At 39.6% G+C, this 27,641-nt stretch overlaps 1 pseudogene across 1 annotated transcript in view; it reads right to left on the bottom strand.

Annotated features, from left to right (window-relative positions):
• LOC311523238 (heparan-alpha-glucosaminide N-acetyltransferase-like) overlaps positions 1-27,641 on the bottom strand; it is a 71,301-nt pseudogene that overhangs the window by 32,255 nt on the left and 11,405 nt on the right. The window contains exons 4-5 of the transcript in view: positions 26,860-26,986; positions 20,626-20,709 (exon numbers count right to left, since the gene is read on the bottom strand). The product of the transcript in view is annotated as a heparan-alpha-glucosaminide N-acetyltransferase-like (transcript). The remainder of the gene's footprint in view (positions 1-20,625; positions 20,710-26,859; positions 26,987-27,641) is intronic.

Below are 27,641 nucleotides of genomic sequence, written 5' to 3'. Positions count from 1 at the left end.
CCTAAACTTCCCCCACTGCAACTAGAGACCATTACTCCTTGTTCTGTCATCAGCTACCACTGAGAACAGTCTAGATCCATCCTCTTTGGAACCCCCTTTCAGGTAGTTGAAAGCAGCTATCAAATCCCCCCTCATTCTTCTCTTCCGCAGACTAAACAATCCCAGTTCCCTCAGCCTCTCCTCATAAGTCATGTGTTCCAGTCCCCTAATCATTTTTGTTGCCCTCCGTTGGACGTTTTCCAATTTTTCCACATCCTTCTTGTAGTGTGGGGCCCAAAACTGGACACAGTACTCCAGATGAGGCCTCACCAATATCGAATAGAGGGGAACGATCACGTCCCTCGATCTGCTGGCAATGCCCCTGCTTATACATCCCAAAATGCCATTGGCCTTCTTGGCAACAAGGGCACACTATTGACTCATATCCAGCTTCTCGTCCACTGTCACCCCTAGGTCCTTTTCTGCAGAACTGCTGCAGAGCCATTTGGTCCCTAATCTGTAGCGGTGCATGGGATTCTTCCGTCCTAAGTGCAGGACTCTGCACTTGTCCTTGTTGAACCTCATCAGATTTCTTTTGGCCCAATCCTCTAATTTGTCTAGGGCCCTCTGTATCCTATCCCTACCCTCCAGCGTATCTACCTCTCCTCCCAGTTTAGTGTCATCTGCAAACTTGCTGAGGGTGCAATCCACACCATCCTCCAGATCATTAATGAAGATATTGAACAAAACTGGCCCAAGGACCGACCCTTGGGGCACTCCACTTGATACCGGCTGCCAACTAGTCATGGACCCATTGATCACTACCCGTTGAGCCCGACAATCTAGCCAACTTTCTATCCACCTTATAGTCCATAAGCAGTTTCTGAAAAACTTAAGCTTTCTTTTAAATAAAGTTTCTGGCCTTATGTTTGCAAAGATACATTTCAAGTATGACCCTCTGTTGTGCTGTCTTCCTGAATCTGCAGGCAGCCAGACTAAAAAAAAAAAGCCTCCTGGAGGCCTGCAAACAGACGCCATTCAATTCAATAGGAAATAACTCTAGTGATGGGTGGCACCAGTTTATATGTCAACATTGTTAGCTATTCTCCTTCTGTTCACTACAGCAGAAATGCCCCGCTATTGTGCTTCTTCACTGTGGTTGAATATACATTATAGAAGTTAGAGATGGAAAACAGCTACAAAAAAGTCTGAAGCACAACCTCTGGCACCAAGGAAGAGATTTCTGTAAGGTCTTGTTCTGCACTAAGGAAAGTAGGCATGCTAAACATGATGTGGTCTCCCAACACATTTGTAGAACACTCATACAGTGTCCTCTTCTGAGACAGGCAGATGTTAGAGGCAGTGAGAAGCTGGAGTATAAGCAGTTGATCACTGAGAAAATCATTCACAATTGAGCCTCACGGTGCTATATGTAAGCAGCTTATGGGAAACTTGTGCAATGGAGTTAGGAAAGGAGACCAGTCAGACAGCCCATATCAGCAGTGACCAGCGCACTGTGAGATGGCATTGGGAGGACTATATCCACTGGTACTGCAATAATGGATGCAGTACAGTGCAAAACCACACGGTGGTTAGCCTTATTTGAAGGTTCGTTACTAATTCAAACAGCGGTTGCATATCTTAACATCACTGGGAACATCTTTATGTGGATTTGGGGTGTGTTACAGGGACCAAACATGGGTTAGTGTACACAGTTTTTCTAACAAACTTTCTGAACTTGATCAGATACACAGTTAAAATGGGGCTGTAATGTTCATATTCTGTAAATGCTAATCTGAAATGAATACATTCGCAATGTCCTTGCTTTGGTGGGCCAGAACATGTGTCTTATTTTTCACAAGGGTAATTTCCCCAAAAATGTCTATTTTCTGCTGAACGTAAAGAATGACTGATAAAGTTACTGGACACTAGGCATACCCAGTTACCATTATAAACTTCTCAAACACTTAAAGCCTATGGCATTTGTCCACTTTTATAACCAAATGATACTGGAGCTGCTTGCAATGTTCTATATGATTCCAAATCAACAGGGTTCCAACCAGAGCTGGGCAGGAACTGGAATTTTCATTTTATGGGAAACTGTGATTTCAATATTTTGTTTCTGTTCTGATTTGGAATTAAAATGAAGCATTTTGAAATTTTAAAAAAAATTGTTTCAGGTCAATCAAAATGTTTCATTTCTATTTTGATTTATTTTTGTATACATAATGCAAACGTTTTTTTCAATGGTTTTCAAAACAAAAATTCATCAAAATCAACATGGCACGTTTTGGTTTAAACAAAATGGCTTTTTCCAGGAGATAAATGTTCCATCAGCAATTTGACAATTAGCTCTTGTTCTAACCCATTTCTTCTGCAGAAACTGCTGTAGAATGCATACTCTAGAAATGAGGATTTTATTGTTTGTTTTTTTATGGTAGAGACTATCCAGTTTGACCAATGTACATGGCAGAGGGGCATTGCTGGCACATGATGGCATATAGCACTTTGGTAGATGTGCAGGTGAACGAGCCTCTGATAGTGTGGCTGATGTGATTAGGCCCTATGATGGTGTCCCCTGAATAGATGTGTGGACGTTCCCCCCCACCACCACTGTTCCTCAGATGTTCTTGTCAACTGCTGGAATTGGCCCACCTTGATTTTCACTACAAAAGACTCCCTCCCTACCCCCCCAGCTCTCCTTCTGGTAATAGCTCACCTTAAGTGATCACGCTCCTTACAGTGTGTATGGTAACACCCATTGTTTCAAGTTCTCTATGTATATAAATCGCCGCACTGTATTTTCCACTGAATGCAGCCGATGACGTGAGCTGTAGCTCATGAAAGCTTATGCTCAAATAAATTAGTTAGTCTCTAAGGTGCCACAAGTCCTCCTTTTCTTTTAGTGAATACAGACTAACATGGCTGCTACTCTGAAACCTATTCTTTTTCAGGAACAAATTGTATGTCCTTGCTGCGACAAAACTCCAGCTGAAATCAATGGGAGCTTTGCCTCATTAATGACTTAGTAAGATGGCATGACTGGCTTGTTAGCACCATATTATTTATAACCTGCTTACAAGGAAGGTGACAGAAGCAAGGGGTTAAGGAAAACTGAAAGATACGTTTTGTATGAAAGAGTAGAGACCATAGCATATGCTTAATAGTATAATTTAAGGAAGGCAGGATCTCAGTTTTGCCAATGTTTGTTTCTTTTCTTCAACTCCTACAGCAACAGTGGTCTCCAAAGAAAGAACAGCAAGCAGCTGATGTTTATGTCAGCAGATGACACTTAGCCAGAGTGACTTGACTTGTCTTTTTCTCCTGGTTTCTTAATGTATTTTATAGGAACTTTAGACACAGTTTCTAGGATCCCTGTAGGATTCTCTTATAAGATTCTGTGAAGTTCTAGGGTCTGTCAATTTATGTTTTATAGTAAGAGAAATGTAAAGAAAAATTTAAATCTCAGCTATCTCTGTGTGTAGCAGAGAGAGAGGATGCAGCAGAAGGGTTCAAGCTAATTTCTAAAGAAAGGAACCATGCACAAACTTGGCTAACTTAGTTTATGAAAAAGGCAAATCTAGATGTGTTTATCCAATTAAATCAAAATGAACACTTGGCTTGTGTCTGTATTTTTAATAAATATTGCATTTTCTAAGATTACAGCTGAATGGGTAGTTTCACACAGTAGTCCTAGGAGAAAAGAGAACCCACAAGAAGTGCTGAGGTATAAAGAGTCTCTGTAACGTACATACCCCTGTCAGTCTTGATGAAGGGACGTGGAAAAAGCTGTCCTCTCACTGAGTCATACTGCGATCAGGTTGAAGCATGTGATGCGAACTCAAGGGGAAGCTAAACGACATATCAAGAAAAGAAGGGTGGCTGGTCACAGCTCCTACCACAGACTTGTGTGCAGTTTACTTAGGGCTCAATTCTGCCATCCTTACTCACACTGAATAGTACCTTACTCCATGCTTACTCCACTGCTTTCTCACAAAGTAAGGTTTCAGAGTAGCAGCCGTGTTAGTCTGTATTCGCAAAAAGAAAAGGAGTACTTGTGGCACCTTAGAGACTAACAAAAGCTTATGCTCAAATAAATTTGTTAGTCTCTAAGGTGCCACAAGTACTCCTTTTGTTTTCACAAAGTAAGGTATGCGATTCAGCATGAAGAGTCAGTCCTTTGAGAGGTAGCACCTACTCCTGTGAGATTTGAGTACCTCTTGTTAGATGGAATTAATAGCAGTTGAGGGCACCCTGCAGGAGGTGTTCAGTAACACACAGGACTCAACAAAAATATTCTCATAAGAGTCCCCCTTCTTTCGTTTTGGGAGTGACAATTTCTGCTCCTCTGGGCCTCCACCAATGGTTCTCCACTCCTTCTCCCTCATACAGTGTGCACAGATGGGGCTTCAGGTTGTTATCTGATAAGGTTCTGAGTACCTGAAAGAAACTCTTCAAAAGAGAACATTTAATTAAAAGGACTGCAGTGTAATAACTTCATTAAGGCCCAATTCAATTTATTTTCTGCCCCATTTTGCAATCAAGGGAAAGTAAGTTGCCTTTGAACTTAGGTGCAAAACTGTGCAGTCACTTTAGTACCTCAGATATTAAGTGTCTTTACAGATTCAGGCAGCTATCAATGTCTCAAAAGTCAGAATTTACAAAAATATTGGGGAGTTAGTCCAGAAGTCCTTACGTAGGTAAAACTCGCAGTGACTTCACAGGGAGCTTTTCTGAATAAACATTTCAGAATAGGCCCTTTGTATATTGGTTTAATTATACACAGATAATTTCCACTTCTCTAAAACAGCATTCTCCACCGGCTCATTTTCTAATCCATACTATTCCCCACCCCACCCCACCCCCAACTCTGATATCCTGCTCATAAAGCTTCTAATTGCTGGGGATTAGAGAGTGTCAATCCTGGACCGAGAAAGGAAATGGAAAGGATGGGAGGAAGGTCTCAGATAATTACATTAGCCAGCATTTGTGAGAGTCAAAGATAGTGCTCGCAGAGAAATGCTGTAAGGAAACATGAAATTACTTTGCAGCCCAATCTTGGAGAGTTGCTATATGAGAATCACAGGGAAACCACTCAGCAAAAGAAATCATACAATATATTCCAAAGAGGTACTGATTCCTCAGTTCACATTTATGGACTCGGGACTGAGTTAGGGAGTCCAAAATGATTAACTCTTTAAAGGAAAACTGCAACTGTTATAGCAGAAGAGTAAATCACAGAACAAGTTCATAAGCAATTTCAATAGAGTAAACATGAATCATTAGAAATCAGGCAGGAAGCCATCATTTTGAAGGTCTGATGCTGTAGGTTAAGATGACAAAAAATGCAGCTCACCAGTGAAATGTATGGGCAAGGCATGAGACTAAATATGTGAAATCCTGACCCAACATCGTCAATGACAAACTGCATCTTCTTTGTCAAACTACTGTACATTAACAGAATGGCCCAGCTGCTGAGAAATAGGAGCTCCTACAGACAGAAGGGTTCAGTTCTGTTAGTTGTGAAGATAGCGAAGCAGTAGCTGTTTTGAGAATTAATTTTTCTAAGACATGTCCTTAGTAGATATAGATTTAGCTAAGTGCCTGATCCTTCTCACAGACAAAACTCCCCAAAATGCCAGGGAGAAGCTGGTTCTGCGAGCTCACTGCAGTGAGAGATTTTTTCAAACACCGATAACCACATTAAGAAACATCACTGGAATCACTTCCATCTATATATTTCCCACTGTAACTTCACCACAAACTCAGCTTATTAAACCAGTGGGCAACTCCCAAGAGTGGAAGGAAAAGAAGAGGGGGGAAAATAGACTTCTCAAACTTGTGCAAAAAGTTCCCCACAGGGAAACAGGGTACGGCAAGGGTTAGTCAAAAACAATTCATGCATTTCTCAGTTAAGCCTCGATGAAAAGTTTCCTCTGCCCACTTTCTTTTCAGTGAAACAAGTAGATTAACTAATAGGTTCAAACAGATTTGGTTAATGGCACTACAGAAGAGCTATTCACATAGTTAACATGCATAAACTAGCAGCCATCACTATGCCAGGGGAGCGAATTAAACATGCCACTAAATGGCCATAAAGATCCACATTTTTATTACATTGTTTCTGAGGAATGGTAAAATATTATATCATAATTGCTTATTGATTTTCACACTAAAATTAAAAAAAAAGATTTTCTTTAATGGTAATGGAGTCTCGAGTGTTGGCAATTTGTCTACAGCCTACCTCATTCATCCATTATCAACTGCAAACAGCCACTGGCTCGTTTTGTTGTGTTTTAAGCCCTGGTGGTTTTCAATTACACCAACCTGAACACCTTTGTAATCAGTTTCTGGCTTTTTTTAGGTTTCAGAGTAGTAGCCGTGTTAGTCCGTATTCGCAAAAAGAAAAGGAGTACTTGTGGCACCTTAAAGGCTAACAAATTTATTTGAGCATAAGCTTTCGTGAGCTACAGCTCACTTCATCGGATGCATTCAGTGGAAAATACAGTGGGGAGATTTATATACACAGAAAACATGAAACAATGGGTGTTACCATACATACTGTAAGGAGAGTGATCACTTAAGGTGATCTATTACCAGCAGGAGAGCAGGGGAGGGGGGGAACCTTTTGTAGTGATAATCAAGGTGGGCCATTTCCAGCAGTTGACAAGAATGTCTGAGGAACAATGGGGGGTGGGGGGTGGGGAATAAACATGGGGAAATAGTTTTACTTTGTTTAATGACCCATCCACTCCCAGTCTCTATTCAAGCCTAAGTTAATTGTATCCAGTTTGCAAATTAATTCCAATGCAGCAGTCTCTCCTTGGAGTCTGTTTTTGAAGTTTTTTTTTTGAAGAATTGCAACTTTTAGGTCCGTAATCGAGTGAGCACAGAGATTGAAGTGTTCTCCGACTGGTTTTTGAATGTTATAATTCTTGATGTCTGATTTGTGTCCATTTATTCTTTTACGTAGAGACTGTCCAGTTTGACCAATGTACATGGCAGAGGGGCACTGCTGGCACATGATGGCATATAGCACATTGGTAGATGTGAAGGTGAACGAGCCTCTGATAGTGTGGCTGATGTGATTAGGCCCTATGATGGTGTCCCCTGAATAGATGGTGTCCCTTAACCCACCCAGCAATATTGTTAAGCTATCCAACTATATACTCTTAGCCCAGCAGAAGAATCTGTCCTATCTCAGGGCCTCTCCTTCTGCCCCTCCACTCCCACTGCTGCCTCCATGACCAACGGAGGATCTGGCCCATTGTTTTTAAAGAATTTTGAGATTGTGAGATTGGTGGCATTATCCCCATTTTACAGCCACATGGCCTGACCTTTTTAAAGGTACTTAGGGGCCCAAAAATGCAGGTCCACAGGCCAGATCCCACTGAAATCAATGGGAGTTAGGCCCCAGGCACTTGTGAAAATCCCCATAGGCATCTATCTGCATCTCCCTAGTCACCCAAATACCTTTATAAATATGACCTTTGGAAACAGAGGCACAAAGAAGTTAAAGGACTTGCCTCAATCAGTGGCGGAGCACATAACAGACCCTAGGGTGAAATTCTGGCCCCACTGATGTCAATGACCAGGCTCCCATTGACATCAATGGGGTCAGGACTTCACAACAGAAGGCAGATCCTTAGCAGGTTACGAAAGTGAGCTCTTTCAGAGATCGCATCTCCAAAGCTGAAGCTGCTTCCACATACATTTAAAACTCTTCAAATCACACAGTCATCACCTGACATTAAATGAGATTTTTGCCACTTAGTGGACTGAGCTGAGACCTGACAATGGACTAATACAGAGGTGAGAACTACCTGACGCATTTGCATAGAAAAATATGTTCACCGATAAACACATCCTTTGGCAGAAAGTGGATGCTAGTTCATGGCTCTGTTCCACACTACTCTTTGGGTAGGAAGCAATCCAGGAAGATAAGCATAAAACTTTGCCATTGATACTGAAATGTTGCCAAGTAGAGCCATTAGTGCAAACAGAATAAATTAGTTGAAGGGGAAGCAATTTTTTAAAAGAAACTTATTTCTTACTAGCAATTTTTGTCAATATTCTCTAAAGCCCTGACCCTGCACCAAGTGATTGATCATCTTGCCATGCAGAGTCCCACTGACTGTTTAGTAAACATGGGACCTTTCTTAAAATGGTCAGTGGTCCAGGATTGAATATAGCGGATACAGCATCTCAAACCAGGGTAATTTTAGGGGGAAAGAATGAAATGTTTCTCTGTTTTTTTTTTTAAATATCCGCTGCAAGAAGTTCTGAGGTGAATTGGGATTATTGGGCAGAGTACAGGTGATACAGTCAAAAGTGCATAATAAATCCAATTTATCATTTCTCTCTTCAATGTATTGTATGAGTACCACACCTAGTTGTGTACCATGTTAGAGAGCATGAAAGAGAGAAAGCATGTATGTGTAGATAAGTATGTTGGGATGTAAGACACTATAACATGTAAATTACTGTAATTTGTATTGTATTTGTGTCCTGTGTCATGGATTATTGAAATAACATGGAAAAAAGTACCCAGAAAAAGAAAAGGCCAGAAATAGTAATATCAATGGATCATGATATTTAATCACAAGACTGGATGATAGACCTAGATGATCAGACATGAAGAGCAGCGCTGTGTAGCTCAAAAGCTTGTCTCTGTCCCCAGTAGAAGTTGGCCTAATAAAATATATTATCTCACACACCTTGTCTCTCCATTATCCTGGGACCAGCATGGTCACAACAACATTGCAAACAAGACTGGATGATATCAGTGTACAGTCCATTTCTTGATATAATGCAGTGATAACATACATATTGGAAAACAATTAAGATAATCGAATATTTATATTATGGTCAAATCTACAGGATAAGCAGGTCAGGGTCCCATTGTGTTACGGGTTGCACAAACATATGGTAAATGACAGTTAACGGGCTAAAGAGTTTACATTTTGAAAGACAAGACATAAAAGACCTGGGAATAAGATACACAAGCAGCATAGAGTGGGGATTGGATTAAAACAACAGGAGGTAAACAATTCTTGGCCAATCAGCAGCAGTGATCACGACTTGTCACATGCCTAGCCATTAACATATGGTGGTTTTCCATATCCATCACAGAAGAGATAAGATGGTGATCTTGTTTTGGTTGATAATACTGGACCAACTTTTGAAGTACTTGATGAGTTTTTACTCAGATGAACTAACGGGCTGAGCAAAAAAAAAAGAAAAGAGTCATCAATCTCACTTTTGGCCCCATTTTGCTGTATGGATAATCTTGGACATGGAAAGAGGGGGAATTAGTTTTCTAATGGAAAGCTTGTGATATTAGCTTACAGGAGGGCTCATGGCCCTGAAATCACGCAAAGTGATTTTTCAATCCCATGGTAACTCTTTAAATACACAGCATGAAAGTTTAAAAAATAAAGTAAAATCAGCAACTGGCATAAAGAACAAGGTTCTGAATTTTGGGAAACTGTACATAAAACTCAGCCAGGTGAGAATCTTGTGTCACTCACCTCTGCACAGCACTCAACAACCTGCGTCATGCAGCTTACCCTCTAATATGGGAGGGAGCATGAAGTCCAGCCTGTCACTGTGCAACTCTTGTAAGAGCCAGTCTCAAAATCGTCTATCAGTGGGAGCCTCCTGGCTCTTTGGAAAGTTTCAACAAGAACCTAAAACAGCCTTTAGTCACTGTTAACAGGCTTGTTAATGCAAGTGTGCTGAATGACACATTTCAGCCTTCCCCTCCCCTTGTCTCCCAGAGAAAGGGACAGAGGCAGGACAGAAAATCCAGTTAAAGACAACATCTGGTAGGTGATGTCACATCATTGACATCAAGGGAGCTTCACAGTGACGTGGCTGGTTGTCACCCGTGGGAATTAAAAAAGCAGTTTGTAGTCATGGAAAACTACTGCTGAGAGAGTGAGCCAGACAGAGTTTGTACAAAACAAAAGAGCAATCCTCCCTCCCCCCCACATACATACACACTCCCCAAGTAACTTGGATCATCCTCAGATTTCAGCATATTTTTCATTTTTTCCAAGAAACCACCACATTAAATTATTCAGCAGCAAAGCAAGGGTGCACCTGCAGTGACAGCTTGCTTTTGCCTTAAAGAAACAGCAAAAGCTCAGAACTCACAGTTCCTTTCTGCTTTTAAGCCTTCATGTGCGGGCCTGCTCTAAAAAGTGACTCTGCAAAAATGACATTATGAAATTTCGGGTCTGCTGTTCCACAACTATTTCCGTATCAAATGTTCTCTCTTTACAATTAAAAAGGTTCCCCTCCCCGTCTAACTGCCAATTATACAAACTTTGATAGCAATCGGAAAGACAACCTGGGCTCGCTCTTGCTGATATATTCATCACCAGCAAGAGAGAGACTGCACTTGGTGCACATGTTCACCCCAGTTAGCCTTCAAAGGGATGTAACTGAGGACATAATATGCCTTATGTAAGTTTGTGTGTAGCCTAATCTTCATATAATTTCAAAACACAACTTTCTGTGGAAAATAATCACACAATTGCATTGCTAATTTCCACATGCAGTTATCAAATTTACAAACACATCAAATGCAGACACAAAACCATCCAATTAATCATTTGTGTACAGTCAGAGTAAATGAGAATGAAAATCAGACTCATTTTTGAACGTGTCTATATACATATATTTCATAGATTCCAAGGCCAGAAGAACCACTGTGATCATCTAGTATAATCTCCTTAACAATACAGGGCATAGAGCTTCCTGAAATAATTCCTAGGGAGTATCTTTTAGAAAGACAGCCAATCTTGATTTAACAATTGTTGGGGATGGAGAATCCACCAGGTCCCATGATAAATTATTCCAGTGGTTAATTACCCTCACCATTAAAAATGTATGCCTTATTTCCAGTCTGAATTTGTCTAGCTTTAACTTCCAGCTACTGGATCATGCTATATTTTTCTCTGCTTGACTGAAAAGACCATTATCAAATATTTGAAAGATGATTATTTAAAGAATAGTCATGCAAGTTCATTTAAAGAAACTACAGGGCAATTAGTTTAAAACAAATAAAGGATATATTACTTTCTGGAATATATATAATGCACTGCTCCAGGACCAGGACACAAAAGGCAGACACAAACCACAACTGAACAGAATGGCAAGTGTCATGGAGGCAGCATTCAGGCCAGAAACACCAGGATACAGAAGTGGACCCTCCCACTTTCCATGTACATTTGAAATCTGGGAAGGTTTGTGCCTTACTGGTAGAGTGGCGTCATTGCCCTAAATGAAGGACTGAACCACTCGGGTGCAGGCACACCCTTGCTAAGGCAACATACATATTTATGGCACCTCATACTAATGTTGAATGATAAATAATACCCTTTAAAGCAAACTTCCTGCAAAAGGCTGCCCAGGTAGACGGTAAGAACAAAGAGAGGGAGGTAGGATTCAGCAGGAAAGTGCATAAATGCATACCATAGGCAGATTTTAAAGTTAAACTTTTAGAGATTTGGGTAAGGAAGGGTTGGTGAAACCCTGAAATTCTCCAAAAGAAAGCAGTGGGAAAATTGCAGCTGTCTGTGTGGCATCTTCAGTGGATAAACAGAGACCTTTTTGACAACATGAAGACAAGCCAAGAAAGAGAGTCAAAGACAAACACAAAAAGGTAGAGTATTGTTACTACAGAGCTAAGCTTCGGAGGTGAAATATTTTGTCAGTCGTAAAACCAGTGCCTGTCATTGGAGACTGATGATTGTCCGACCATAAATGAGACAGAGAAACATCCTGGTAAAATGAAGAAAGAAACCCAAAACATGCAGTTGACTAACACTTTGCACTTAGGCAAATGTCAATAACCTATGTCAAAACAAAAAGGTTCATTAATTTGTAACAAATGCTGCAAAGACAATGCACTATTGAACACACTATTATAAATAAAACCAAACAAAACCAACGGAAATCAACAACTAAGGTTAAATATATTTTGATACCTAGCTTAGCACACCATTTACCAACACACAACCATAGATTGGAAATTTCTGTCTGGATAGTTTTTAAAAAATGGACAATGAGTTTTCTAACTCTCAAACAAATCTAAATATCGTCCGCCTAATTAATGATGTCAAATTTTATTTTTTATACTCAAACTAAGTAATACAATGTGCAGTTGTCTGGGAAATCACTGGGAGTTTTTAAAACACTGATCTCATCAGCACGTGATAAGTTTATCATTTTGTGAGATTAAAACATTAATCATCAATCCGTTAAACCGTTAAATCATAAGCAGCTGTTGTAGATCCAGTTCAAAATGACAGATTCATTAATATATTTTAAAAAATGCTCCATAAACACTAACATATGCTCACGAGAGTAAAGACTTGCATACATGTGTAAAATCTGGAGACCTTAAACGTTTCCTGTGCTGAGGAATAAAAAGGTGTCTGGAGCATTATGATACTTTGTTGAAAAAAAACCAAAAAACAGTTCATTTTGAAGAAAGCATTAAGGGTCCAATTCAGCAATGCACTTAAGCATGTGCTTAAAGTTAGCCGCAAGTGTGGTTTATCCAATATGCTTGGGTCTGCAAACTGAGCAAGAAATTCAAAGAAAGAAGACTTTGAGAGAGTTCCAGTACTTCCTTCTTCTAGATGACACTCCCTCCCCTCATGGTATCTCATCACTTCCTGTCCCTGAGAGGATAAGGAAGAGCAGCAGCACAGGAAGATGAAGAAAAAAAAAGGCGGGGGGTAACGTGGGTGGTTCTCAAGTTCAAAAAGGGCTTCATTTGAATTTGGGTTTAGGATACCAAAAATAGTTCCCTTTACAACTGATGACCCAGGGCATGATTCAAAACTTAATGGAGAGACTCCCATTAAACTTAGTAGTTATTGGATCAAGTTCAAAAATCCCATTCTGTTTGAAAGAACAGTATCAGGTCCAAATTTGGTGAGTGGCTGGGTGGAGATGAGTAGGCTTATTTTATCCAAACTGGTTTCTCTCTCTCTGTTTGAAACTCTGTTAACTTAGAATAGTGACATTTGGTAGGTTGAAGAGAAAAACTCTGAACACAATAACCTTGTTTTTTGATACCTGGGGCAAACAAGTAAAAAAAAAAAAGCGTGTTTAGCATGTAACAATAAAAAATGTTTAAAAGTCACAAACATAAATGATATAACAACACACAGTGCAATGTGTCTGTAATAATCTAGGGCTAAACACTGAAGTGTTGAGTAGTCCTAGCTACCATTGATTTCAGTGGGAGCTTGGCAGGTACTGAACGCCGCTCAAGATTTGGCCACCAGGATTTATCCAGCTCATCTGGAAAACATTTCATTTGCTTGCAATTCCAGCATTTGTCTCTCTAACTTGTAAAGTACTCTTTTTTTATATAGCCAACAGGATTTGCTCCCGGTGTGTCCTGAAATACATATGTCCTGAGGTACAGAGTGTGTTAGTCCAATTTGTGTGGCTTGTGGCTGTTACCTAAATAGCTTTTATTGCATTTCTTCTGTCTTAACAATGGCAATGTAGCTAATAAGTCCAGATGTAGAGAAGCCAGAAACAGAGTGGTTCATATGGATCTGCCACTAAACTGAGCATAGAGGGCCAGATCCTCAGCTGGGATATATCTGCTTACACAATGCAGCTATAACAGTCTACCCCAGCTGAGGATCTGGCCCAAAGTGTTCAAAAATTGAACTGTAGAATAAAGCGTCTCAATTTATTTTTCTATTATTTTCTGCTTTTATTCCATTGTTACAGAAGTTTGGCTCAGTTCCTATCCTAATGCATAAGGAGTAGAATCTCTGACACACCTTTTAGGGGGATGCACTTTCCTCTACAGTTAGGAAGCTCCCCTCCCTGACCCTCCACTCACTTCCCCCAATCTGTGGGGACACTTGTAAATGAGTACATTTGATATAAAAATTATTGGAAAGAAAACAAACATACATCCCCTTGCATTGTCATTTTTTTAAGTCAAGTTTCAGAGCAGTACCACACTTTAAACATCGGTGGAACCAAGACAGGGAAATGTGCCACTGGCTTTGATTTTGCAGGGTTGCTTTGAATTTGGGTCCCATTGCATCCAAACACACAGAGTTCAAGGTGTTTTGACCTGTCCCTAGACTTGAATAGAGATGGATGTCAACGGACAACAGGTGGTTTAGCTCTGTAAAAACACACTGCTCAGGCTTTTGTTTTGCATCTATGTCAAGTGGTTTTGTTCTGGATCCCTTTTCAACCAAACTCTGACAAAAATCAGACAAATCTGACAAAAACTGAGTTCCAACCATTGACTTCAGTGTTCCTCTGCTATGAATTTGAATTGTATTAAGTCAATATTAAATACTAAAATGTTACTACACAAAGCTACCCTTGAGCAAAAAAGGCATGTTCTACAGGCTAAGATTCATAAAAACCAATTTTCAGAACATAGAATCATAGAATAGAATATCAGGGTTGGAAGGGACCTCAGGAGGTCATCTAGTCCAACCCCCTGCTCAAAGCAGGACAATGCAATAAAATGTATGCATATTTCAGCTTCTAGGCCATAAGAACAGTTTTCCTCTAAACAGAATTAGTAGTCTAATTTTGAGACCGAGAATGCTTCAAAGCTATTTTAAAAAGGGATAAAGTTAGTTGTAAAGGTATGTGCTAGATTTCTTGTTTGTACCACCCTTGTGCAAAGGGCAGTGAGTAGCTAATGAAATTTCTGACTGAAGAGATGAATGAACAGCATTAGAGTTACTACAAGTAACATGGTTTATCATCTCCACTTTCCAAGCCACTGTGCTTTTTTTATCTTGAGTTAGAAAATGTTTTTTTTATTTTCCTGCCAAACAAAAAAGGATGGATGATGTTGGCAGATTGCTTTCAACCAAACAGAAGGGTGAACACAGCCACTGTTTCCTCTGCATTAAGTTGTAAATTATTTCAATAAATGAAATCAAGATAAACTGAAGACATCACATTAAAAGAACACAGAGAGAGAGAGAGAGAGAGAGAGAGAGAGAGAGAGACTGTGGACTGCTACCTCAAAGTCCTCTAAAATTCAGCTTTAAGGCTGCCCATAGTTAATTTGTCCAATTAACCTCATACATGGCATTGTCCTTTGCTGGTAAGGTGTATGTCCAGAGTCCTTGAAGGAAGCATGAAGACATAAACAAACATGGGATATTTAAGCAACAAGGCATGACAAGCAGTGAGTTTCTAGACAACTCATGATTGCTTTGAGTGCATAATAAGGCATGAGGCCAAAGGTCTGGACTGTCTTATTTCTATTATGAATTAGAAATGATGAAAAATAAGCCAGGGTGTATGCGGGGGAACTATAGGCACATATTTGCAGGAGACAGAAGTGGTTAAAATATTGTTGGCAACCAAGCAGAGACCTCTGCTTTTGTTTGAGCTTTAAACCCACTCCTTACACCTGGTGCCTAGTACTGTCATTGTTGCTAAGGGGTTCCATTAAGTTTTGCTTGGCAAAATATAAGGGGTGGGGCGGGGGCATTTTTTGCATTCAAAATCTGCCATTCACGTTCACAAATAATTCTGAGACCCAACAAAACAATTTTATAAACTTTTCTGAAAAAATATAACTCAGTTTTTCTGTTACAAAGGAAATGTTTTACACACCTCATCAGAATTTGCAGTAATAATGTCTCTTTTAAAGGGCTTATAACTCATTTATTTTAATGCAGACTGGGCTGAACTTTTAAATACAAGTTCCCTATTGGGGTGCAATTTTTTTCTCCCCATAAAAATAACTTAAGCTCCGTCAAGAAGTTTTTTAAAAATAGTAATTAAGGAAGGAGAAAATAAAGATTTGTTAGGTAACTTCTATTCCTGTTGATCCTCTTTACCTGGGCTTTACATACTGAACTAGGCTGTGTACACACACACGAGAGAGAGAGAGAAATCCTATCATCACTGATTTCAATGGGGCTAGGATTTCACCCACAATAAAACTGTTCCGTTCAACTAGATCTCTTAAAATGGCTGCCCGGGGACTTGCAACTCTTAAATATCGGTCATGTTGAAAAGTCCAAGGGTGCAGCACAAAGAGCTTTCATCTGAAACGCCTTCTGCTATGGACAGTCAGATACACAAACAATGTCTATCACTTTTCTTTCAGTATTTGCTCTAGCTCTAGAGCAGTGGTTTCTTAGCCTTTCCACACTGTGTTTCCCACAGAGACTCCCATCTAGCTGGGACCCTCTCCCATTTAGCAATATGGAAAGGACAGAATAGTTGCAACCTTTTTATATCCATTCACAACCCATAGGATGATACCCTATGATGTAGAGACTTTGGATATACATCCAGCTAAACAAGTCTTAAATCTCTACTTATGATTCTTCCCTGCTCTGTGCTCAGACCCAGCACACACACAACTATTTCATTAGGCAGATCACCTACAATTTTTAGGGAATGAAAAAACATAAGGATGATCAATTTTTCTTTTAAAACATGAATCTTTGTGGTTTGGGTTAGGTTCCATTTTTACACAGATAAAAATAATCTTAGAAACCCTTTGTAACAAGCAAAGACAGAGTTTACAAGAACACAAGCTTTCTAAGAGACAGTCTACTATTACAATCAACCACAAGCAGCTCTGTCACCTCTAAAAGTTAATTTCACTTGAAACTGGCCTTAATCACAGCAGTGAAGTTTAATGTCATAATGGACAAAGCTGATTCACTATCAGTGTCGCTTTTATTACTAGGTCTGAGAACATTTCAAGTACAAGGAGTGCTTGTGTTATGGATTTCAGCAGCAAACTAACTTTGGAGGCAACTTTTACCTTGATGTCAGATGGGTGGGGATGGAGGAGTGGGCCACTTGTAAATCTGCCAACTGTGACCTTCTATAATGTGCCTCCCCCATTTTTAACACAGTTGATTTTTACATGGGAAGAGGTGGGGGAACAACCTAGGATGCAGGCCAACAATAAAAGCTGCTTATTCATAAATATAAAACAGACACGTACAAGAAGGAAGTAAACACAACGTATAAACTTAGACTCATTTTCCATCAACTTCTACGGTATTATATGAACAAACCATTTAAATAAACATCAGAGACCAAGACTAGTGGTGACTGACCCTCATTCTGTTCTCTTTGGAATAGAACTTTCTGCCCATTTATGAACTGAAAATGCTTCTCAAAAGGAGAAAAAAGGATCATTTTATGCCATGGGATATACTCCGTCAGCTGTCACGTCTGAATCCAACAGTCATTAGGAACCTTGATGGTAGTGAGATTAAACCACACCCACTTCCCAATTGCTCCTGCTTTTAGCCCTATAGGGTTTATGACAATTAAGCAGTTCTAAATTTCCTCCAGGGCAGTGGTACATATGCTAGCTCATTATATATTTGCAATACACAAATGAGCACACTGATACAGTAGATTATAGCATATTATATATAACAGATATTTATATGTTGTCTATGCTTATCCAAAGGAAATATCTTTAAAAGAGCCTAAAATGATATAACCTTGCCCAAACAATATCTTGCAAGAGTCGTTAAAACACTAAAATGGTTAAAAGCAAAGAGCTAATACCCTGAAAGATTCAAATTCATCTCAGCAAATTACATAGCAAACGTCTGTGGGGATTTCTAGTCTACACCATGATGTCACACAGCAGCTGTACTGGAGGAGTGCTCTGCTGAAAGGCCACTGACAACAAATGAGAAACATTGGGGAAAATATTCATTCTGATTTGCTTTCTAATCCTCCCTCTCACAGCTGACAGACCTGACACCTTGTACAAGCCTGAGAATTAACTGCGGTTATAAAATTAGTGAACAAGAGTCCCATAAAGTTTAACAGGCTTTATGTTTAAAAATTCTACTGGTAACTAGTCTGTAAGCAAGGGAGTCATAAAATCTTTTTTAAAAGGTGGCTTTTCCAAGAACTAGAATAATGTCCCATTTCAGAAAACTTTTAAACAAAACAAAAAAAGTTTTCTTCTTCTTTTGCTTCACATTCTCAGGACCCAGGTCATCTGTTAAACAGCTTAAGTCTTTAAAAATGCTAGAAAGCAGAAATAATAGACACTTTTTTTGTTCAAAAAAAGCCCTCGATACATTTTAAGATTACCTACATTATGCTTGGATTTCCCAATTCTCAAAAAACACCTTTGCAAATGATCTTAATGGGAGTTCAAGGTAAAGGGCAACAGGCCAGGTGGGCATGAGGCCACATAAAATAATCTTGCTGATGCTTGCGGGTATCCTGCTGTAGAACAAAAACTGTTCAAGCCGTGAAATAAACGAGCTTTCATAAGCTGCCTGAAAGACATCTCTTAGGTAAGCCAGGGTACAGAAAAGAGGGTGTCATTTAATGAACCATAACATTATGAAAGGTAAAAATGGAAAAAGATATATTAGATCAATCCCCCATCCTCAAAGCAGTTCAGGATTGTTCCCTAGAGTACATTTTCTGACATTTTTCTCAGCCAGTTTTAAGTGTCTCAACCTTAAGGGCTCCCACCACTTCCCTTGGGAGTCAATTTCACAGTCTAATAAAATTCCCTGTCAAGAATCTTTTCTTGTTATTTAAGCTAATTTTTTTCTTTTCTCAATATCATCCCATTACTCCTGGTTCTATCCCTTTGTTCTTTTGTAAGAAAGAAAAGTTACTCTCCATTTTTGCTCTTTACACTCTTCAAATATTTGTAGGTAGTTATGTTCCTATTTTGTTGACATTTGGCCAACCTGTACAAACTTAGGTCTCCTATTCTTTCCTCATAAATCAGTTCCTCCCGCTTCTTAATCATTTGTTGTACTCTAAATTCCCTGAAATTTGATTGCATCTTCCTGGTACCGAAGGGCCCAGAACTGAAAAAAAACAAGAACTGCCCCAAACTGTACGTATTAGTACTTGATGTATAGTACAGTATAGTCCTCTCTAAAGACGAAGATTTGGGCCTCAATCTTGCAGAGACAGATGCATATATATAACTTTATGCATTCTGTGTTGTCCCATCGACTGCACTAGAACCACTCACAGCATCCCAAGTTAAGAATGTGCTTAAGTCTTTGCAGGATCAGGGCCCTGGGAAAGTCCACTCCAGGGGCGGCTCTACCAATTTTGCCGCCCTAAGCAGTCGTTGCTGAATTGCCACCGCCGCAACAGCGGCGGAGGAGCCACCGAATTGCCGCCGCCCCCAGAAGAGCGGCGGAGTTCCCGCCGAATTGCCGCCACAGGACACAGACTGCCACCCCATTCTGAATGCCGCCCCAAGCACCTGCTTAGAAAGCTGGTGCCTGAAGCCGGCCCTGGTCCACTCCACATCAAAGACAATTAAATTTCTTTCAGGACTGCTCTTGCTCCTTTGGGTATGTCTACACTGCAATTAAAACCTGCAGCTGGCTGTAGACATTCAGGCTCCGGCTGGAGTCCAAGCTTGATCATCTACACCGCAGTTAAACAGCCCTTTGGACTGAGTCCTGCGAGCCCAAGTCAGCTGGTACAGGCCAGTTGCGGGTGTCTAATTACAGTGCAGACACAGAGTACATTTTATGAGTGCATGTTTGTTTGGTTTTTTTACACAGTTCACATATTTATACATTTATTATTTACAGGTACACATTAAAATACAAGTGATAGTCCAACACTTTGTTTAATGGCCCAATTCACCTAATAATCTCCGCACTCTGAAGATGGGGCACTGGCATGAGTATTAGCCATTCTGACACAGACAAAGGAAGGGTCTGCCTTATTCATTTCTCTAAGTTGCAGAATTATTTGGTTGTGCAGCCTTCACTGGGCATCCTGTTTGGAGCAGCATCCTACATTATAATCTTTCATGAATATTGATATTTCCAAACTGGAAAATGTATCATCTTCTGGAAAGTGTGCATGTTTTTCATAGATAAAAATTTTAAGACAAAGGAATTATTCAATAAGTTAAGCAGGCATGAGTTAAAGAGAGATCAGAGGTGATTATGAAGCTGCCAATCAAACCTTTTTACCTGTCTTTACCTTGTTTATTTCTGAAAATTCTAAACCGCTCAAAATTTCCATGAAAGTTGCTGGATAAGCTTTCAATTCCTGTGCTATTTTTCACCGATAATGAATGTGAATGTTGTTTCTAGGGAGTTATGAGCTATTGAGACACACAGTTTTTACATTGTTTGTCTCATTTCTTCTCATATGTCCAATGAGGAGCTACACAAATGGAGTACTTTAAAAAAGTTGCTTGCATTTATCAAGGTTGCTCAGTAACAGCTACACAGAAGACCAACAGTCACAAATTTGGAATAAGTTTGGACCAGCTGGGATTGGGCAGGAATCTTCTGCCTAAGATAAATTATTGCACAATTCACCAGGTGCATTGTGGGGCTTTGCCTTCCTTTTAAGCATGTATTATAGCCCACTATATAAGCAAGATACTTAACTATTGGTATTCTCCAATAGGAGAATTTCTATGGTTTTGTTCCAGAACTTCAATTTATTTCCCACTAGGTATTTCAAACTAGCTTTTAAAATGTAGTTTCGTATTGGATGTCACACTGTAAAAATATATACTGGACATTATTCAAGTGTAAATGGGCTTTATTTTTTATAATTGTGAAACAAGGGGTTTTAAATAGTATTTAAAATGAGTAATCTGTTGCTTGAATTTACCTGAAGTCCAAAGAAAGCCACCACTGAGCTGATTGTACCTAAAACACGCTCAGGATCAAAACGCTACATAGTTTTGTATAGTTCCTGCAATAAAGGAGAAAAGAACACATTGTTGGTATTAAGCTAAGAGCTTTTAGAGTAGAGGAAGGGGGGAAAGAGAGAGAGAGAATGTTCGTATGTGTGACTAGTTTATTCTTTTCTTTTCTTGCAAATCGCCAAGAGAAAACTTTTTTAAAACAGTGACATTTCTATACACAGTTTTAAGACCATGAAATAAGAAGTTGAATGTGTCAGTTATAAAGAGTTAGGGTTATCATTTACACTCGCTAAATTGTTAAACTAAGGGTAGGCATCTGCTACATCCATTCTGTGCAGATTCATAATTAAAAAAAAACCTTAAATGTGACTATTAGACATTAAATGAAAAAGTTGGGCTTTCATCTCAAAACTGGCCACAGAAATTTGTATAAATTCATGCACAGAAATGTAGGTGTATAATTCCAGATGACCTGCAAAGGTTTGCTATATATTGTATAATCACTACAATGTACTTGGAGTTACACAAAACGAAGAGTTAAGCGTAAATGATACTTTATTTAAAACTGTGCAAGGGAGGTCTGTTTGATTATGAGGAGCAGGTGAGTGGGATTTGGAAAAAGGCTGATGACAGTCTGCTCTGTAATTCCATCTCAGCAGACCAGAACAAAGCCATTTCCTGCTCTGGCTATGTACAGCAGAGAGAGAGGGCTCTAGGTAAGTCAGAGGCAATGCTGATTGGCAAAGGAAAGCATTTTTAAAGTTGGCCAAAATAGGGGGCCAAATTTATCTACTTATCTCAGAGTCCTACTAGATTCTTCTCTGATGCTGGATTTCCAGAGAGCAGTAGAAAGTGAGGCTTTCATTAGCTTCTGCTGACAAAGAGAGACTGAATTTATTCCTCTAGAATACCCTGGTAATCCCTGCCTTTATTACCTCAAAGCTAGATAACTGCAATGTGCTCTATCTCAAACTAACTTTGAAGGTTACACTTTCAGCTTGTGCCCCTCTGTGATGAATGAAGTCAGAAAGAATGCTCCAGATAAATGCCCCAAGAGTGAAGCTTGTCAGAGCCAGGAACAGAGCAGGCCCTTGCCTCTGAAATTCCAATGTGCCAGATACATGTCTGATCCTGAATCTGGTGCTTTTAGATTAGTATATCCGGCATCTCACTTTGTTCAACCTTTTTCTTTTGATAACAACCTATAGACTGAGTATCCGCTATCATGGATCATCTAGGGAGCTCAGTCACAGCTTCTGTGGAAAGTTGCAAATCAACTATACAGGGTATTCTTTGCTTCCTACCCTAAACTGTTATGAAGTGTTGCTGTGCATTGCTAAAAGCTACTGGCTAGGGCTGTTCAGAAACCATTTCCATACTGTAAAAAACATTAAGGTTTCAAAATTGGTCTTTGGTCCAGAAAACAAAAACAAACAAATGGGAGAGAGAGCGAGAGATTGCAGAACAGCCACTAGCCTGGTGGTTAAGGCACACCCCAGGGATGTGGAAGACCAGGGTTCAAGTTGCTGCTCCAAATCAGGTGAGTGGATTTCTCTCTTTGTGTTGGAGAGAAACCAGATATTCCATCCTGGACCTCAGAAACCTTCCTGTTGAAACTTTCATCAAAACCAGTACATTTGGAAAAAGCATTTAGGTTTCAACAGGCAACTTTCATCATAAATTTTTCAACCACCTCTACAACTGGCCACATTTTTTCAGTTCATGGGTGGCCACTACTAATTTGGGCCTGATCCAAAGCCCACTGAACTCTATGGGAGTCTTTCCATTGGCTTTAATTGCCTTTGAATCAGGCTTACATCCCAGGCTTGTTGGAGAGGGGAAGTCATGGGAGTTAGTTAATTTACATGACAGGCTCTGAATCCCTGAGTGGAATATACATTACTGACTTACTACTATTATTCACCACGCAAGGCAGTATGAAAGCCTGAAAAGAACAGAGAGCAGGACAACAATAGGTTCCAGAGTAGCAGTCCTGTTAGTCTGTATTCGCAAAAAGAAAAGGAGTACTTGTGGCACCTTAGAGACTAACAAATTTATCTGAGCATAAGCTTTCATGAGCTACAGCTCACTTCATCTGAATGCATCCGATGAAGTGAGCTGTAGCTCACGAAAGCTTATGCTCAAATAAATTTGTGAGTCTCTAAGATGCCACAAGTCCTCCTTTTCTTTCAGGACCACAATAGTATCCCAAGAACAATATACAAGGGTAGCGACACCACAAGTAGAGGCCCAAATCTGAGTGTCCATACTCTTAATTTCATATATTTAACCTAATTGGGATCACTTTAATGCTAACATTCAATCTAAAATAAAAGTAAAATTAAATTTTAAAAAACACATTAATGCAATGTTACATTTGTTTAATTAATAAAAATAAAAGTCAGAATATGAAAATTAAGGTTTCAAGGTTGTACATATTGTTATATAGTATTTTCTAATCCTTTTTGTTGATAAATTAGATTAATATATTACTATGTATATAAAATCTGCACCTAATGTGATCATATTAACACTGCTGATGAAACCTTGGCTTCCGCATTTTCTGATGTTTATTTATTTTTAATTCTGCAATTTAACCAGTGCAGGGTTCAAAGAAGAAATACAGAAACAGGCAAGTGGTATATGGGAAATTAAGTCCACTCATGCCCATCCCCAGCCATCAAAGGCCATTGACTGTTTATAACCATTCTGCTCAATGATCCAAAGGAAAGTGAAAAACCCCAATATACCCTTGGATAAAGATTCCTTCCTGAACTCAAGCATGCCCAACCATTCAAGTGCGTCTATATGAGAAAATAGCCCTACATTTAAGTTATTTATTTCTTTTCTTTCCTGAGATACCACCTACACCGGCTGAAGTCAGTGTCCAAGCTCCCACTGATTATAAAGGTCCAGGATGTGGGTCTTGTTGTCCAAGTAATGGCCTACTTCCAGCCCTAAAAACCCACTAAAGAGTTAAGAAATTAAGTTTGACTGGACAACCTTAAAGGCAAAGTCTTCTCTTTTCCCACAAAACATATCACTCACATCGACCTACTAATGTGCCTCAAGACAGAGATCAGTGATAATGTCGAGAGAACAGTTTCGTCTGTATGATCCAGGCAAATCTTGTCCCCGCAACAGTTTCTTTTAACAATTAGGATAGCAGATTTTATGGTGTGGATCCTGGGCATTATCAACTGGAGGGAGGCTACCAATTGATTTCACACAGGCTATCAGAGAGCCATCAGATAACAACTTCTACTCTCTACTGAGCTGAATTCACCCAGTAGTTAAAGGCTCCACATCCCACAGTAAATCCACTCACTCAACTAGCCAGTCATTCAAATCCTTTTACAAAAAATAAAGGCTGTTTCCCTGATGTCAGTTTCTCCTAATTGGCAAACACCTGTTAGTTTATTCCTGGAATTATCCCTATGTTAAGTACAGTGGGTGGATTTGCTTCTGAGAAATGTGTTTTGACAGGGGTTTAAGATAGATGAGCTAAGATAATAAACACAAAAGTCTCATTTTAACCTGTCTTCCAGATTAATTACTTTAAATCATTAAATTACAACTGTAATCCATGTTCTAAATATTTAACCTTTGGACTGAAACTTCCTCATGTGTATCAGCCATGCAGAGTAAATGGGAGGCCAATTGTCATTTTCCTGGCTGCTGAGGGGGCACTTGGGGAAGCCATACTACATTCAGGGATGAAAGTAACATTTAGCACTTACCGGTATAGGGGCTGGCTCCGGCCCCCAGAAGGAGCGGGGCCTTGGGCAGAAGGGGCAGGGCTGGGGGTTAGCATCCCCCAGCCAGCCCATCCACACTGCTTGGCCCGCACCGCCCAGGGCTCCAGCGGCAATTTAAAGGGCCCGGGGCTCTGGCCGCTGCTGCCGCGGCTCGACTCCCAGGACCTTTTAAACCGCGGCCCCGGGGCAGCTGTTCCTTTTGCCTCCCCCATCGGTGGCCCGGTGGTGGTGGGGGGCAAAAGAGGCAATGACCTGGCAGGGCGACTGATGTGGGGGGGCCACAAGAGGGGCAGCAACGTTAAAGCGCTGCCGCAGCACACTTTAACATCAGCTTAGTACAGGCTGGTACTGTCCCGTACCGGCCTACTTTCACCCAACTACATTCCTGATATTTGTCTGAAATCAGAAGATGTTTTTCATGATTCTATGCAATATTCCTCACAGCTAAAACCACAAGAAAGAAGGAGAAGAGAAAACTGAGGAAAAGATGGTCACAAAACCAGATCCTCTTACAAAAGAGGACAGCATGTTCTAAATCAACCTAGTAGAACCTTAGCAGCGAGAAGTCAGATATGTTGAGTGCAATCTTATAAATTAAATATTTACAATGGTCAACAAACATGCATAGTGCAGGAGTGGAAAGTAACTAAGAGAACTTTTCATTTTTTTATGATTATGTGAAACTGGGCCAAATTCATCCTTGGGAAAACTCCACAGACTTCAGCTCCATTGACAATGGAGTTTCACCAAGGATAAATTTGATCCAATTTCTTTTAGAGTTCCTCAAGATCCCTCATTTCTTCAAAATATGCTGCTAGGAGGATGAAGACAAGATAACAGGGTGAGCCAATCGGCAGGGTGAGCAAGATGCCCAAGCAGACCCCACTATTCCCCTGACCCAGGCTCCAATCTGGAAAGGAGAATCACATGGACACAGAGTTGTCCATACACCTGTCCTTGCAAAATCAAGGCCTCAAAGAGCACAAGCAGATTATTGTGACAGAGGCCTGGATCTTCGGGAACAGCTGCCAGAGCAACCCAAGAAGATTTTCTCTCAATTCTGATGGTACTGGGCCTACCCAACTCTATCTAGCCATAATTCATTCTCAGAACAAAATTAAATCCATAAGTTATTTGGCCCTTAGACTTTCCCAACTGCACACATCAGCTGCTATCCTGGTTTATCTTCCCACTTTCAATGAAATACTATTATAGGGCATGTCGATCGTGCAGCTATCTTGCAATGCACAGCAAGGACCACAGTGTGGATATTCCAATAAAAAGGCATAGGAGTGTGTGCAATGGAGACTGCAAACAAGGACAGATGTGAAAAAACACTGGATGGTTGACTTTAGGTACCATAGAAGAGTGGTTTGATTTTTAAGTCTCAACGATGCTTACCAAACAAATTCAGTTTAAAGAAAAACCATACACAGGACTTTCAAAATTATAAACTTTTACACTTCAAAGGCCCAGAGATTGAGCCTGTCCATTCAGGACACAGATTACATTTTGAAAGGATCCCAGAATTAAGAAGCCATAAGTTTTGAGGAAACCTAGCATTCTAATCTGCTTCAGTTTTGAATAGATGACAAGAGGAAAAAATGAGAAAAAAAAAAAGTGTCACACTGCTAATTTTTAAACTTTTATAAACTTAAAACTACTAAATGAATTTTCTTCAAACTTGACTTGTTTTGTAAATCTCAGGGACATAGCAAACCAACTGTGAAGCACATTGAGACAGTATACAAATTAAGACCAAAACTAATTTATCTGACTTAATTTTCCCTTAAGACTTTCTTCATATGCAACACAATTGACCTGCACAAACATAAACAAGCAATCCAACAGACAGACAGACAAAACCCTTAAGAACTAATTAAGTTATTTCTTCTTCAGGCTGAGAAAAAGCAAATAAATTGTTACTGTCATTTCTATTTTTAAATATTTGGGAGGCACTCAGTAATGGGGCCTGTATATGTACCAAGATAATTACTTGTGTTATATTATATATGAGGGGCAAACCTGGCTCCACTGAATACAATGGGAAATTTGCTAATAACTTTGATGGGCCCAACATTTTACCCATTATATTTAACAGTTTTTAATGAAGTTAACAGAGACTGGTATGTTAAGCCATAAGAAAACAGAGTCAGAGTTAAGGTTATGAAAATATCTCCGCATTTCCTCATTTCTCAGCCTTAACAGTGTTATTGGTACTATTTTTGTACTCATTAAGCCAACAGACATAGTAAGCTAATGTTACAATAATGATTCAAAATAGTCTCTTTGATTTACTGTACCTGGCTAATTCCTGGTGAGACAAGAGAAAGATTTATTAGACTATGAGACCAGCAATACAATCATCTCAAACCTATAGGCAAAATGATTCACATATTGCAAGGATTTCAACTAGACAGATCCTTCAATGTCGATTACCTTATTCGCAGGGTAGCGGTAGATATGGTCTTCTCCAATCAGCCACTTATCAATGTATCCTGTTGCACCAAATGTACAGACGGGGTATATTCCATCATCTCATGTCCCTCCAAGATCCAAATAACCTCTGTGGATATCAAATATTAAATTAATTCCAACCACCCCGTTTCCAGCTGTCAGAACTGATTTTTTGTTTTTGCAAGACCTAACTGCTATTATAGTGAGACATTTTTTAAAATTAAATATGTGGGCTTGTTTTCAATTCATGGTTAGGGTTTATTGTATGCATATTAGTGTATTGTGCAATATTTAGTCTGATGGTTAAAGAACCAGAAAAATCCTGTAGATTCTGGAATCCACACAGTTTTGTTTGTTTTGTCTGTCTGTGATCTTCCACTGGAACTGAATTCAATTTAAAACAGTATTATAATAAGCCAAACAGAAAATATGTTTCTCTAATAGAAATGTACCATCTGCTGCTGCAATATCAGCAAAATGCATCTCAAGTCATTTGGATATTTGATGTACTTTTTTCTGACAAACAACAGAAAGCATGACCATGATTAGAATACAAAGTCATTTATATCTCAGCAATATGTTTTCTACAAATGCATTCAATAAAGCTACTTTTGGTTAAACCAGTTCATATTTTTTTCCAATAAAATATATGTTGAAAAGATATTGCACTCTTTATTCATTTTAATGTTTTCATAAGGCAATCCTAACAAACTGAACTTAACATAAGTCTGTTTGGACTCAGTGGGCTCTCCTAACTCTTTCTA

Source organism: Lepidochelys olivacea (genome assembly GCF_965140295.1).
Source record: "Lepidochelys olivacea isolate rLepOli2 genome assembly, chromosome: 7".
Classification (NCBI taxonomy): Eukaryota; Metazoa; Chordata; order Testudines; family Cheloniidae; genus Lepidochelys; species Lepidochelys olivacea.
This window is presented reverse-complemented; position numbering and strand designations above follow the sequence as displayed.